Genomic DNA, 12,429 nt, shown 5'->3' with positions numbered 1-12,429 from the left:
AGGCACAGACCTCATGCTTTGATACAATTCGCAGCTAACCTGACTGCACACTTTAGATGCAGAGCACATTCAAGCCTGCACGCATTTATATATATAAGGAGCCGACAGCCTCCTAAACTAGCACCAGCTGTGCGTATCTGCAAGCTGTCTTGCTTTATCTACAGAGCTCAGACTCCCAAGCCTGGTAAGAGGACTAGGAAGCAGACTTCTGGATTGTCTGCACACATACACATGGCCGGAACCCGTGAAGAATTTGTGCCAGAGCCAGCACGGACATTTTCCTCCTGTTCCTGGAATCTCTGGACACAGCATCCAGACAAAGACAGCAGCATCAAGGCAGAGATCATCCCATGCCAGGAGAAAAGGTTAGAGAAACCTAAGACCCCAGAGACTGGGAAGATTTATCATTTCCCCTCAAGCCAGGAAGATTCCAGCATCCCAAGTCCACAGGCAGAGCCCCTGGTAGTCTGGACATTGGGCACAGGCTGTCACACAGCCCCGGGAGGGTGATTAATAATTAATACTTACAAGTACAGCTTCAATACCTGTGTAATATAAATTATCTCTGCCTTAGAGCAGAAAGAGTTTCAGCCCCTCTGCTGGGCAAATAGCATAAGCATAAGCTCCCATGCAGCACTAAGCCAAAGGGAAATTCCTCTCTCTGTTTATAGTTTGAATGTTTTGCCAATTATTAACCAAATCCCTGTCTATATTATATTCTAATTGTTTTCATAATCTTGCACAGAACTAAGTATTATTACAGTGTTTGGGGGTGGCAAGAGTTCATAAATATTAATTTTAATAAATTATATTTTTATATAAAATTTCTATCACCTCAAATTAATTTCTCACCTCCACCAAATAGGCGTAAGTACAGAAAACCCCCTCTGCAACAGTGCCTCATCCAGGCTTTTCTGGAACACCTTCAGGGATGGTGACTCCACCACCTCCCTGGGCAGCCCATTCCAATGCCAATCACTCTCTCTGCCACCAAATTCCTCCTAACATCCAGCATAGACCTCCCCCGGCACAACTTGAGTCTGTGTCCCCTTGTTCTGTTGCTGGTTGTCTGGCAGAAGAGAACAACCCCCTCCTGGCTACAACCTCCCTTCAGGTAGTCGTAGACAGCAAGAATCAACCAGAATCACTCAGGTTAGAAGAGACCTGAAAGCTCATCCAGTCCAATCTATCACCCAGCCCTGTCCAATTAACTAGACCAGTTGCAGAACACACACAAATGACCTCCTTGGGTGTGCATCACACAATCTGTATTTATTTACCTTCAGAGGTTACAGAGCAAATCTAAAAAAAAGAAGAAAAAAAAAATCTTTCCCTGATACCTTATCCCATTGCTTAAGAAGTTATTGGAAAATTAAAGTAAATAACTACAAATTCATGAAACACAGAACCGCATAGAATCACAGAATTAACCAGGTTGGAAAAGACCTCTAAGATCAAGTCCAGCCTGTCATCTAACTCTTCTAATTAACTAAACCATGGCACTAAGTGCCTCATCCAGCTTCCTTTCAAACACCACGAGGGGTGGTGACTGCACCACCTCCCCAGGCAGCCCATTCCAATGCCAATCACTCTTGCTGTGAAGTTCTTCCTAACATCCAACCTAAACCTGCCCTGGTGCAGCTCGAGTCTGTGTCCCCTTGTTCTGTCCCTGGTTGCCTGCCAGAAGAGAGCAACCCCACCTGGCTGCAATCTCCCTTCAGGTAGTTGTAGAGAGTAATGAGGTCTGCCTTGAGACTCCTTCAGGCTGCACACCCCCAGCTCCCTCAGCCTCCCCTCATGGGGCTGTGCTCCAGCCCCCTCACCAACCTTGGTGCCCTTCTCTGGACACTTTCAAGCACCTCAACATCTTTCTTAAAAGGAGTAGCCCAGAACTGGACACAGGACTCAAGGTGTGACCTAACCAGTGCTGAGTACAGGGACAGAATGATCTTCCTGGTCCTGCTGGCCACACGATTCCTCATACAGGCCAGGCTACCCTTGGCCTTCCTGGCCACCTGGGCACACTGCTGTCTCATGTCCAGCTGTCAACCAATACCCCCAGGTCCCTCTGCAGAGCCCTCCTGCCCTCTAGCAGATTCACACATGCTCCCAACTCAGAGTCATGTCAGCAGAAATGTTACATTTTTACAGCAGTTACAGTGTTCACCCTACTCAGTCAGAGCCCTTGGCCTGGTATCTTGAGGATTTGTGACTGCCAAACTTTCCTCTGAAAGTCCTAGCACTCAGCTTCCTGTCTGTCTATTCATACTTAGAATCATAGAATCAGCCAGGTTGGAAGAGACCTCCAAGATCATCTAGTCCAACCCAGCACCCAGCCCTAGCCAGTCAACCAGATCATGGCACTAAGTGCCTCAGCCAGGCTTTGCTTGAACACTTCTAGGGACAGAGACTCCACCACCTCCCTGGGCAGCCCATTCCAATGCCAATCACTCTCTCTGCCAACAACTTCCTAACAACATCCAGCCTATGCTTTCCCTGGCACAACTTGAGACTGTGTCCCATTGTTCTATTGCTGGTTGCCTGGCAGAAGAGACCAACCCCACCTGACTACACCCTCCCTTCAGGTAGTTGTAGACAGCAATGAGGTCTGCCCTGAGCCTCCTCTTCTCCATGCTGAATAACCCCAGCTCCCTCAGCCTCTCCTCATAGGGTTTGTATTCCAGGTCTCTCACCAGCTTTGTCTCCCTTCTCTGGACACCTTCCAGCACCTCAACATCTCTCTTGAATTGAGGAACCCAGAACTGGACACAGTTGGGTTACACAATCACAGGAATGCAGGAAAAGCTCTGCCCTTCTGCTCAGATCTTTCCAACAGCTCCAATAAAACCACATTCAACCTTTGAGACAGTGATCAGTGTAAAATAGAATGGAAGTTGAACTCTCAGAATCATAACCTGGTTTTATAAATGAAGTATTGTAACAGTATCTTTTAATAGTGTGTGTGTGTGTCTCCTTAAGTTTTTGTTTGCTCGTTTTTTTGGGGGGGGGGTTTGGTTTGTTTTGTTCTGGTTGGTTGGTTGTGTTTTTTGCTTGTTTTATTTTTTTGTTTGTTTGGGGTTTTTTTGTTGTTGCTTTTGTTTTCATCTTCAAATGTCTTTAGATGAATCACAGTTTAGAGTTTGGAAACTGCAAAGTATGACACAGAACAATAAGTATAACTTTCCTACATGACAACCTGGTCACCAAACTGAAAAACACAGACTTGATGGGTGGAGCACTGCTGGACAAGGAATTGGCTGGATGGTGGCACACAGAGAGTGGTGCTCAATGGCACAATGTCCACATGGAGACTAGTGACAAGTGGCATCCCTCAGGGGTCAGTGCTGGCACCAGTGCTGTATAACATCTTTGTCAGTGATATGGACAGAGGAATCAGTGCACCCTCAGCAAGTGTGCAGATGGCACCAAGCTGTGTGGCACAGTTGACTTGCTAGAGGGCAGGGATCCATCCAGAGGGACCTGGGCAGGCTGCAGAGGTGGGCTCAGGCCAATCTTATGACATTCAACAAGGCCAAGTGTAAGGCCCTGCACCTTGGTCAGTGCAATTCCAGGCACAACTCCAGGCTGAATGGGATATGGCTGAGAGCAGCCCCGAGGAAAAGGACCTGGGGTTCTGGGAAAAGGACCTGGGGGTCTGGGAAAAGCTCAACATGAGCCTGCAGTGTGAGTGCAGCCCAGATAGCAACCATCTCCTGGGCTGCAGCAAGAGCAACATGGCCAGCAGGGCAAAGATGGGGATTGTGTCCCTTGGCTCTGCTCTCCTGAGACCTCACCTGAAGTACTGTGTGCAGTTCTGGGCCCCCAACACAAGAAGCACATGGAACTGATGGAGCGAGTCCAGAGCAGGCCACCAAGATGCTCAGAGGGCTGCAGCAGCTCTGCTATGAGGCCAGGCTGAGAGAGTTGGGGTTCTGCAGCCTGGAGAAGAGAAGGCTGCCAGGAGACCTTGCAATGGCCTTCCAGTATCTGAAGGAGGCTACAGGAGGGCTGAGGAGAGACTATTGACAAGGTCTGGTAATGACAAGATGAAGCGTAATGGGTTTTCACTTGCAGAGGGGAGATTCAAAGTAGATGTTAAGAAGTTGTTTAAAGTGAGGGTGGTGAGACACTGGCACAGGTTGCCCAGGGAGGTTGTGGCTGCTCCCTCCCTGGAGGTGTTCAGGGCCAGGCTGGATGAGGCCTTGAGTGACCTGTTCTAGTGGGAGGTGTCCCTGCCTATGGCAGGGTGTTGGAACTGGATAATCTTTGGGATCCCTTTCAACCTAAACCATTCTATGATTTCAGGCATTTTCTGAAGAATGTACAGACCTCCAAGTCACATAAATATATGAAAGTTCTGAATGAGGTGGTGGGTCACCAAAAGCAGGTTAGATGTTTTATTCTTGCACACTCCAGGAAGTCCTCAGGTACCCATCACTTACAATAGAAAGGTACTGTAGAAAAAAACAGAAAGTGAAAAGCAGAATTTTAGGCATACTTCTTCACAATGCTACAGGCTCTCATGCTCTGGATTATCTTAAAAATATTTGTTGTCAAAATGACTGTTGCTCTATATTTGATCAATTGGGGGTTCTCTCATAACTCAGTAGCATATCATGATGTTCACCAGAGGCAGAATGGTTCTGCCAAAGAGACAGACATTCACTTGAGCCATGTCACAGACAGACACATAGAGACATAGAATTAACCACGCTGGAAAAGACTTGAATCCACACATCCACATAGAATCCACATAGAATCAACCACGTTGGAAGAGACCTCCAAGATCATCTTGTCCAACCTATCACCCAGCCCTAACCAATCAACTAGACCATGGCACTAAGTGCCTTATCCAGTCTTTAAAGATCGAGTCCAACCTGACACTTAACCCTTCTAACTCACTAACCCATGGCACTAAGTGTCTCATGCAGCCTCTTCTTAAACACCTCCAGGGATGAGCACTCCACCACCTCCCCAGGCAGCCCATTCCAAAGCCATTCACTCTTGCTGTGATGAACTTCTTCACAACATCCAGCCTGAACCTGCCCTGGCACAGCTTGAGGCTGTATCTTGTTCTGTCCCTGTGTGCCTGTCAGCAGAGCCCAACCTCACCTGGCTACTACCTCCCTTCAGGTAGCTGCAGACAGCAATGAGCTCTGCCCTGAGCCTTCTCTTCTGCAGGATGCACACCCCCAGCTCCCTCAGTCTCTCTAATTACACCCCAGAATGGGCAGTGCTATTCTAGTGTGTATTAGAAGGGCTGTTGTTAGTAGTTGAGAGAGGATCTCCTGCCCCTCTGCCCTGGTGAAGCCTCATCTGGAGTATTGTGTGCAGTTCTGGGACCCCCAGTTCAAAAAGAACAGGGAGCTGCTTAAAAGAGTCCAGTGCAGAGACACAAAAATGATTGAGGAAGTTGAACATATTCCTTATGAGGAGAGCCTGAGGGAGATGGGGCTTGTTAGCTTGGAGAGGAGATAACTAAGAAGTGACCTCATTCATGTTTATAAATATGTAAGGGGTATGTGTCAGAGGAATGGAGCCAGGCTCTGCTGGGTGATGCCCAGTGACAGGACAAGGGAAATGGGTGGAAGTTGAGGTATGGGAGGTTCCATGTGAACCTGAGGAAGACTTTTTTCATTGTGAGAGTGACAGAGCACTGGAACAGGCTGCCCAGGGTGGTTGTGGAATCTCCCTCTCTGGAGATGCCTGGAACACAAGCTCTATGAGGGAATTGGGAGTGTTTAGCCTGGAGAAGGAGAGGCTCAGGGGTTACCTCACTGCTGTCTACAGCTACCTGAAGTAAGGCTGTAGCCAGGTGGAGGTTGGTCTCTTCTGACAGGCAAGCAGCAACAGAAGAAGGGGACACAGTCTCAAGTTGTGCTGGAGGAGGTCTAGGCTGAATGTTAGGAGGAAGTTTTTGCCAGAGAGATTGATTGGCATTGGAATGGGCTGCCCAGGGAGGTGGTGGAGTCACTGTCCTTGGAGGTGTTCCAGAAAAGACTGGATGAGGCACTTAGTGCCATGGTCTAGTTGACTGTGTAGGGCTGGGGGATAGGTTGGACTGGATGATCTTGGAGTTCACTTCCAACCTGATTGATTCCATGATTCTATGATATTCAAGAACCATCTGGATGTGTTCCTTTGAGTTCTGCTCTAGGTGATCCTTCTCTGACAGTGGGGCTGGACTAGATGATCTTTTGAGGTCCCTTCCAGCCCCTGACATTCTATGATTCTATGGTTCCATTGCTTCCAGAAGGGCATTTCCACTGGAGGAATGGGTTCAGTGTTGTTTTGACAGATGCACACTAATATAAAAAAACCCTGTCTCATGGAACTGTGCTGTTTGCTTGCCTAATGCCTAGTATGGCTTCCTAGCACTAGATTAAAAATAGCAGAACTTGGCTTTACATAAGGAAACAAAAATTGTCTTGATGGAGGGAAATCTTCTTGCATTGGCGGTGTTATTTTGAACAGCCTCTTTTATTAGTGTTATTTTATCACAGCACGAACCTCAAAAAGGCGTTGGCCTTTTATTTCAAGGGAAGGAACTAAAATGCAAGTGGTGATACCATCTAGAACTGCTGCAAGCTGTCTGTTAATTGAAGGCCAAAAACTGCATGTGAAAGGTTCTGCAGTTAGATGTATACATTCTCTTCTCTGTTCTGGCATTTTCAGAAGTGCACTCATTCAAAATGCTGGGAGCCTCCTAACTGCAATAAGATAAATGGAAGCTTTTTTTCTGGATATTAATACTTCTTTGCCAAATTGCCCTACCCTGCCTATCTGCAGACAGGAAAACAAAGTTAGATGATCTCTTGGTAATACTTGCGAATAAACTGATTTTGATGACAAAAGCATTCATCTGTGCTCCTGTAATCTGCAGGCTCTGACACATGAGTCCAGCAGGTACTATTTTGAAGCTAATTTTTTTTCTCACAGTATTGAGGCCTTGAACAAATTTGAATATACACTATGTTCTTCAATAATGAATTATTGGAGCGTTGCAATATCTTTGGGCTAAGAGGGGTGTGGGAGAAGCAGATTTCCCACCTATCCTCTGCAGAAACAAGTGAGGAAGGAATTTCTCATGAGAAAAGGAAGGTTGGGGTCCAAGCACATTACTGTCCATTCAAAATCACTGCTCAAACTGTGATTTGCCATCCCTGGAGCTGTTCAAGGCGGGATTGGACATGGTACTTGGTGCCATGGTCTAGCCTTGAGCTCTGTGGTAAAGGGTTGAACTTGATGATCTGTGAGGTCTCTTCCAACCTTGGTGATACTGATACTGTGATACTGTAATTATATCACTTTTCACCCTCAGAAAACTCCTAATGTAGTAAAAATCTCTATATATTTCTTTTTCTAACCTCTAAAAACAACTGACTGCTATCTACAGTTGAGATTCAGCAAGACCAAGTGCAAAGTCTTGCAGCTGGGTCAACACAATCCTAAGCACAACTACAGGCTGGACAGTGACTGGCTGAGGAGCAGCCCTGAGGAGAGGGTCTTGGTAGTGCTGGTGGACAAGAAGCTCAGCATGAGCTAGCAGTGTGCATTTGCAGCCCAGAAAGCCAACCAGATCCTGGGCTGCATCAGGAGAAGTGTGGCCAACAAGTTAAGGGATGTGATTCTCCCCCTCTACTGTGCTCTGGTCAGATCCCACCTGGAGTACTGCATCCACTTCTGGAGTCCCTATTACAAGAACGATGTGGAGATGCTGGAGCATGGCCAGAGAAGGGCCACGAGGATGCTCAGAGGGCTGCAGCACCTCTGCTATGAGGACAAACTGAAAGAGTTGGGGCTGTTGAGTCTGGAGAAGAGGAGGCTCCCAGGTGATCTTCTTGTGACCTTCCAGTATCTGAAGGGGGCCTGCAAAAATGCTGAGGAGGGACTTTTTAGGCTTTCAGGTAGTGACAAGACTATAGGGAATGGAGCAAAGCTGGAGGTGGGTTGATTCTGACTGGACATGAGGAGGAAGTTGTTGAGCATGAGTGTGGTGAGAGGCTGGACTGGGTTGCCCAAGGAGGTGGTTGAGGCCCCATGGCTGGAGCTAGATGAGACTCTGGTCAGCCTGATCTAGGGTAGCATATCCCTGTGCTTGACAGGGTGGTTGGAACTAGGTGATCCTTGTAGTTCCTTCCAACTGTAACTGATTCTATGATTCTACTGCAATTATCATGAAATGATTTATTACAGATATAGCCTCTTCATAATATGTTGACCTATTTGTTAACATCCTTTAAGATGAAAGAAGGTGTTCAAGAAAAGCCTGGATGAGACACTTAGTAGGTTGAGTTGTTTGGACAGGGCTGTGTGCTAGGACTAGGTTGGACTGGATGATCTTGGTGTCTTTAAGCCTGGTTGATTCTGTGATTCTATCAAAGGGGCACAATGTGTTTGTATTAATCACCAAGAGTATTCAAATGCATTTGCATCAAACGCAGATGTTAAACAGCCACAGCAATACCCTGATATTTTGTCTTTATTATTAAGCTCTGCAGAATAAACACATAGGTACTGAAAAGAGCAATCAAATTATTTTCCCAGTGTCTAAAGTCCTAGCTTTACAACAAAAGTATATTGTGCTGAGTTTAGCAAGCCATTAGAGCTCTTTCAATCCTGCAGAAAGTTCTAGGAAACAAATATGCAAATATTCATAAAAGCTGCCAAGCATGGCAAGTGGCTTCTTTTGGCATCAAGTTCCCATTTCGTGGTCTACCACTAGTTAAATTTAGTGAAATCACAAATACCTTTTACCCCAACCCTCTGAATAAACATTCTCTGCACACATGGTAGGAAGACATGCTAAAGAGACTGGTGTGATGGGGACTGGGAGGTAGTGAACTGATACGTTTGTAGTCAGTAAGGGAAACCTACAGTGTCTAACTTAGAGGATCAAGTTAAGAAGATAATTCCTAGGTGTCCTGGATACCCCAAATTCCTCTCACTCTGTGGTTTGAATGGGAAAGGAAAGGCATGAAAACCTGTTTCCCCTCCTGCTGCCCTGCGGGCTTGAAGAAGGGTAGCAAACAATCATTACAGCATGTGGAGTGACGCATGCAGATGCCCACACTGAAACTGGGCTGGTGACTGGCTGTGTTTTCATGCCTAGGAAATGGTAAATGGGCACTTTGTCTAGGAGAGAAATATAAATGCAGCAAGGCTTCCCACCTTGGGGTTCATCCCACCTTGGGGTGCATCCCACCTTGATAGTTCCCATCTGAAAAGTCCTCTGCCACCACAAAGGACAAGTTCCCACCATGATTGGACCTTCCCTGCTTTGGATAGGTCTACTCACTTTGCTCTCTTTTGGGCAAGCTGTCAGGCTTAATGAGCCCCAGGTCCTTAGAGAGAGAAAGAAATGACAGCACCTGAACCACCCTCTCTCAGGCCCTACTAGTAATTTATTGCTGGCTGCCTCCCGAACAGGGGACCCTGGCAGATTTGGGCTCTCCTTGCCCTGCCATTGTGAGAGCAGCATTGTCCCATGACCATTCTACTCGGGAAGAAGTGCTTGAGACACTTCCAAGTTTGGCAGCTCTGTGACTCGTCTCAGACTTTGGTGACGTGGATCTCTATTATTGGACATTGCCAGAAACATCACAGGCTGCTCCCGCACAAAGAATCCAGCAAGGGATCCTTGCTGAGTGCCTATCCCACATTCATAACTTTTCCCTTAATCTTCTGCTCAGCCTGATTGATAGTGGGGGAAAACTGTATTTATAGATTAGCCTTTTCCATTTCCTGACTTCCTAAATAGCCAAATCTATCTATAATATACTTTGTAAGATATTCTTGATTGAACTGAGTCTGCTAATAAACTAAATTTCTGTATATAGGTTTGGGGGTGGGTTCCAGGAAAATAAAATAATTCTATTTTTATGTATTTCCTGACTTGGCCACATTAACTCCCTGCCTCCACAACACTAGTTTTCTTATATGCCAGATGAAAATGGGCTTCCTCAGTTGATTCAAACAGGTCTGACCACCTGACTGTCCCAAATTGCATTCCACACAGTTCAACCACTTCCCAATGACTCTGTATGATGAAATGTGATATCCACATTCCTCTTCTATCAAATCAAAAGTTTGTCAGGGGAGTACTGAACAGCTCTCATTTTAAAATCTTCCAAGGATAGTTTTGATATCACAGAATCATAGAACCTTAGAGGTTGGAAGTGACCTTCAGAGATCATCAAGTTCAACTCCCTGCCAAGGCAGGATCCTCTAGGGTAGTTTGTGCAGGAACACATCCAGGTGGGTTTGGAAAGTCTCTAGAGAAGGAGAATCCACAACCTCTCTGGGCAGCCTGCTCCAGAGCTCTGTCACCCTCACTGCAAAGAGGTTTCTTCTCATGTTGAGCTGGAATCTTCTCTGTTCCAGTTTGTAGCTGTTGCTCCTTCTCTTATTGCTGCTGACCAGTGAAGAGATTTGCCCCAGCCAGTTGACACCCACCTCTCAAATATTTGCACACATTGATCAGATCTCCTCTCAGCCTTCTCTTTTACAGGATAAACAGCCTCAAGTCTCTCAGACTCTCTTTGTAGGGGAGATGTTAAGTCCCCACATCATCCCTGTACAGCATTTTGATAAACATGCATAGGACATATTTTGAAGTGGCAAAGGAAAATCATTCACTTCAAGCTAGAACCTCTAAAGAAAACATGAATGGAGTAATTTGGTATGTGTCTGCTGGGCAGTATTCTTCATGTCTCAATCTGTAGAATCCAAAAGGTTTAACATAGTTGCATCAGATAACCACCAAAAAAGAAGACAAAGCATTTCCACTGATATGCTCTTTAAAATCTGCTTCTCTATCATATCAAACACTGACATTCAAATGTTAGATTTTAAAACAAAACACTGTAACATGTAAGACTTTCTAATAGCTATGCCCATGCTGAGAAAATAAGTATCAAAAGTAACCTTTGGCTTTTTGAAAACGGTTATTTAATTATATTTGAACAGCCTCATAAATTACTCTCTATCAGGGAACTACATTTAGGCTTGGAAACAATGACCCTGCACAGTGCTTTATATAAATAAAGGCTTGAGAACAGTTTTCAGGCCAAGACTTCTCCTGCTCCCAGTTCTTACCTCTGATATGGAGATAATAACACAATTATTCCAGACAAGCATAAGAGAGCAGTAGAAAATATTCGCTTTGTTCATGATGTTAGTAACAGATTGTACTACTATGTAGAGGAAGATATTTTGAGATTGAATGGGTTGTTTCTGAGGAATATGTGAGTTGGGACAGAGACTGCAAGAACAGCAGGAAGGGCATAAGAAAAGGCATTGTGAGGAAGAGTAAGAAATTCTTTAACGTGCACAACAGATTATACCACTTCCACTTTTCTCTTTGTGTTGTATGGTGCACAATATTTTAGGGAGATCATTAGGAGTGCTAGTTTGAGGCTAACTGGAATATTTTATTGAGAAAAATGAGATTATAGGCTGTGAAAAGGAAACAATCATAGAATTATAGAATCAATCAGGTTGGGAGAGACCTCCAAGATCATCCACTCCAACCTAGCATCCAGCCCTAGCCAATCAACCAGACCATGGCACTAAATGCCTCATCCAGGCTTTGCTTCAACACCTCCAGGGGTGGTGAATGCCACACATGGGCAACCCATTCCAATGCAAATCACTCTGTCTGTGAAGAACTTCTAACATCCAGCCTAGACCTCCCCCAGCACAACTTGAGACTGTGTCCCCTTCTTCTGTTGTTTGTTGCCTGGAAGAAGAGACCAACCTGTCCCTTCAGGTAGTTGTAGACAGCAGTGAGCTCACCCCTGAGCCTCCTCTTCTCCAGGCTAAACAACTCCAACTCCTTCATCCTCTTCTCATAGGGTTTGTGTTCCAGGCCTTTCACCAGCTTTGCTGCCCTTCCCTGGATGTCTACTTCGGTGTTAGTCTTGCCGAGATGTATAAAAACAAGAACACATAGACAAGACAGTGTGTGTGTGTCTCTCTCTGTCAGAGTCTGTGTTTCTCCCTGAGCTTCTTCTGTGTAACTAATTGTTCTGCTTTTAACCCCCCCTTACTGATCCTTTGAATTCACTTTGCATGTAAGGCAAACTCTGGGGTAAGTTAGAGGAGTTAGAGTGTTGGAAAGAAGGTGGACAAGTGGTTGGGAGCCCCTCCTGGGGACTCTGATTTCTGGGAGGGGTGATGTGTTTCTGTATTACCTTGAACTTGTATATTTCTGCATGTAGCTGTAAATCTTGTAAATATCTGTCTGCATATTGTGCTAAGCTGTAAAAACAAAGATCATTCCTTAACTTCCAGCCAGCTGAGTCTAGCCTGGGTGATTAAATAAGAATGGGGAGGAAGATAACTCCCAAACCATTACACTGAGCAGACTGGAAGGCATTTAAGCTAAGAATCTCTCTTTTCAGATGCTAGAGCATACTCATGATGTCT

This window comes from Pogoniulus pusillus, chromosome Z, assembly GCF_015220805.1.
Source record: "Pogoniulus pusillus isolate bPogPus1 chromosome Z, bPogPus1.pri, whole genome shotgun sequence".
NCBI classification, from domain to species: domain Eukaryota; kingdom Metazoa; phylum Chordata; class Aves; order Piciformes; family Lybiidae; genus Pogoniulus; species Pogoniulus pusillus.
This window is presented reverse-complemented; position numbering follows the sequence as displayed.